The sequence below is a fragment of the Dipteris shenzhenensis genome, chromosome 1, assembly GCF_047967505.1.
Source record: "Dipteris shenzhenensis isolate YYH24624 ecotype China chromosome 1, Dip_SZ_1.0, whole genome shotgun sequence".
NCBI classification, from domain to species: domain Eukaryota; kingdom Viridiplantae; phylum Streptophyta; class Polypodiopsida; order Gleicheniales; family Dipteridaceae; genus Dipteris; species Dipteris shenzhenensis.
The window spans coordinates 63,545,109-63,548,951 of record NC_141596.1 but is presented as its reverse complement, the minus strand read 5'-3'; the positions used below and the strand labels follow the sequence as shown (position 1 = coordinate 63,548,951).

Below are 3,843 nucleotides of genomic sequence, written 5' to 3'. Positions count from 1 at the left end.
GGTGAGTGGGTACGGGAAAAAACTGTACCCCAAATTTATAACATGTGAAGGTACTATCGAAATCCTATAACACGTTCCTCAAGGTCTAAATCTTTAGATCAGAGATGGTTGTTGAATGCTTGATGTAAAAAATATAGGTTGCAACTTCGAGCCCCTCTACAACATTACTAAAGATTATAAAGCGTCAAATACCTAGACCTATAACCCAAGTGTTGGAGGCTCACCATATTTATTCATGTAGCATCACCGATGCAAAATGTTTTGTAAGCCCTCACAATTAGCAATAATTCCCCTAAACTGTTATTGTAATTTATTGTTTTGAATAACTTAAAGGACGAAGGTAAACCAGGGAGTTGGGCACACATACTAAGTTGCAATACAATCCTTTGAACTTTCTTGTCCTCCCAAGTTTGGGTAAAGCCACAAGAGGAGGGCTACTTGTGCTTCTTCCTACAAGCAAACACCGGTAGAGAATGCACTGTTAACAACCTAGTTAAGTTCTTCGAGCGAGAAAGTCACTAAAAAGCTCGGAGTGGGAAGATGGTTGGATCGAGGCAACTTAAGCTTCTTCACGTGTGAGTGGAAGCTGTGCAAATGAGCAAGAGTGGGCGTGAATGAAAGACTTACAACATGGAAGAATCTGGAAAGTTAAAAATTTTCCGTGAATTAATAGGACTTTAAAAGACGAATCCGACGTGGCACGTCTGCAGAAGATTTTGTGGATGGAGACAGGCTCCGCTGAAGAAACGACAGGGCGCGGATGTAGAGAGGGAAAGAGAGAGAGACGAGAGGCGCATGTCAGTGCCGATGGGGACAGGGGGGGGGGACCCACGAGGTCAAGTGGGCAAGTTGCGGCGGCGCGGGCGGCAGGGCGGATCTGGGGTCACGAGCGCGCACGCCGGTTTTCAGGGTAGTTCCAACCACCCCAAAACGCGGTTTCAGGGTTGCGCACGCCGGTCTCGTGAGCGGTTTTTTTGTTTCGCGGGGGCGGAATCCGCCCCGCTGGCCGAGGCGGAAAGCACACCATCCCTAGTGGCTTCGCAACTTGGCCCCCGGCGACACGCGCGTGCCCAAACTGTACAAGGCCTCATCAGGACAGGGGTGTGGGTACGTAAGGCCTGTCCCGACGGGCGCGCCGCTATGGCCGGGGATCCATTTGCGACAGCTGGCAAGGGCGAAGACTACAGAGGCGTTCCAGGGGACGTGGTGGACGCCGGGTGGGAGGCAAGTGGCGAGGAGGCGGGATTTGCCACGCGGGACGAGAATTGTAGGCGAAAGTGGTATATATATCGTCCGGGCGCTTACGTGGAATGAAAAAGGTACAGGGGCGTGAGTCGACGTGGCAATTACGTGGCAAGAGGGAGCCTCCTCTCCAGGAAGAACCATCTTCTTCTTCGTCTTCCTCTCCTACAACAACTATTACTATACTACTTGCTAAAGCTCTCTTTACAACCCACTTTCAACTCTTCTGCAAGCCCCAGATCTGCACTTACACCTTCACTCAAGCAGCACATCTTCCCTTATTTCATTCTCTCCCCTTCACCTTCTTCCTGGTTGCTCCTTCCTCTCCCCTTCTTCACCATCCTCTGTCTCCTCCATCATCTTCATATCTTCTCCTTTCCAATCCCTTTCCCTGCCGCCCTTTACCCACCCCTCCCCTCACAGGTTCACAAGACTGCTCTTTTCCTCCTCCTGCACATTCTCCCTCCGTGCTCTCCCCCCTCTTTTGCTTCCCTCTCCCCCTTCCCGTGACCTCCCTCCCTTGCGTGTTTGCCTTGGCTTCCTCCCGTCCTCTATTTCAGCAGCTGCGTGATCCAACCTTCCCAAATATCTGGGTTGTATGTCTCTCTCTTGGACTCTGTCTTAGGGGTTATTGCTTTCTCTCCAGCCGTCATTAGCCATCTGGTAACTCCCGTCTACAATATCTTCTATCGCTCTGTATTCATAGTATGATGCTAGAGCGAAGTTTGCTCCTCTGTTGCAATGGTCAGATTGACTCTGTGAGCTCTTTTGCTTGATACTGGCCATCACGGCAACATAGTTCCTGTTATATTCTTGTGCAAGTCTGATTTCCTTCACAAAACTGTGAGCTTAGTCATCTCCTCAACAGTGACTCTTACCACTACTCCCCGGATACGCTCCACTCCATGTCCTTCTAGTCAATCTCCTCCCTTCCTGTAGACATGAAAGACGTCGGATCATTTTCGGCTCTCTTTCCGCAGCAACTCACTGAGGGAGAGTACATGTGCCTGCGTGATCTCGTATTGTCCCATCACAAGGATCCTGTGCTCCCTCATCAGACCGCATCTTTAGTTGTTCAACGAATAAAGGCCCCCATCAACCTCGTTTGGTCTGTTGTACGCAAGTTCGACAAGCCCCAGTCTTACAAACATTTCATTCGGAGTTGTCAAATGAAAGGAGACGGGAACGTGGGGAGCATCCGGGAGGTCAGCGTTGTATCAGGCCTTCCTGCCAGCAGTAGCACCGAGCGTCTAGAAATCTTGGATGACAACAATCATATTCTCAGCTTCCGCATTCTGGGTGGCGAGCACAGGCTTAAGAATTACAGGTCAACTACATCCTTACACGAATTTCAGGAGGAGGGCCGAACATGGACAATCGCGGTTGAATCCTATGTGGTGGATATACCCGAGGGCAACACGGAAGAAGACACTCGGATGTTTGCTGATACAGTGGTGAAGTGTAATCTGCAGTCGCTTGCTCAGCTATGTGAGCGTCTCGTCCTATCGAGGATATCGACCGATGTTTCTTCTCTGTGTAGGGAAAGCTAGTTCCATCCTTCTGGAAGCTCGCTTTCCTGATCACTCTGAGTTCGAAATTTGAGAATCCCAAGAACTGTCCTTACCTTTGGTGATACTTCCCATGACTTCTAAAGAAAGAATTCACGTGGAAGCTTCTCTTTGCACAATTACTGAAGGCTTTTGTGATGTATGCCAGGTCTATAGTAAGGTATTATGTTGTCAAATTTGTGCATAACCATCACGCCGAGATCTTGTAATCCATCGTGCATAGGGTGGGATAATTCTTATTTTGATAAGATTCGTTTTGCTAGCAGTGAAAAGCTTTCGCCACTTCAACTTTTTATGTTCTTGTCACATGTTGATTTGTGATGGTATTGTTCCACCTTGTCGAAGTCCCTTTCTGGATTGCTTACTCTATTTAACTTTGAAGAGGGTTTCAAATTATCAACAGTCTTTGCAGATTTTTTCGGGTTGTTTGGAATGGCCTTGATGTTCGTGTTCTCATTTTCTATCTTGATTTACAAAGAGTGTCGTGAATGATTTTAGACTTCGTCTTTTCGACGTATGGCTCGCAATTAAATTTAGGAGACTGTGTATCTGTAATCTTGTGTCGCTTGTGTGTCCTGGATTATTTTATGCGAGTGACAGCAAGTTGGCTCATTTTGCTTTGTCACTTGAGAATCATTCTTACTTCTTTCACCTCAAGTAGCATAATTTTAATGGTAGTTATCAGACGCTTAGGTTTCCGCTAGAGACATCGCTTTCTCATTGACACTACAGGTCTGATAAGTCGGGATGCGTACTTATTCGCTCATAAGGGATTGAACATTTACATTTTGGACGGAATGCAAGTTCTAATGTGCTTTTGGAAAGACGGATGGTTTTCCAAAACGGATGGTTATCTCCTTTATGTTTTCTGAGGTTGCTCTTGTTCAGTGTAGTATTACATAATGTGATCATTCGTGAAGGGTTCCCCAGTGTTATTCTATGTCGCCGTAAATGCCTGCGATGTCAGGAGGGGAGAACATAACCGAGAGAAACCGACGTGGTTCTTGAGCTCCCTTGATTTGTCTCCTTCGAG

At 47.4% G+C, this 3,843-nt stretch overlaps 1 pseudogene; it reads left to right on the top strand.

The window, feature by feature from the left end:
• The first annotated feature begins 1,440 nt into the window (after positions 1 to 1,440).
• Positions 1,441 to 3,175, top strand: LOC147906188 (abscisic acid receptor PYL12 pseudogene; annotated as a pseudogene).
• The last annotated feature ends 668 nt before the right edge of the window (positions 3,176 to 3,843 follow it).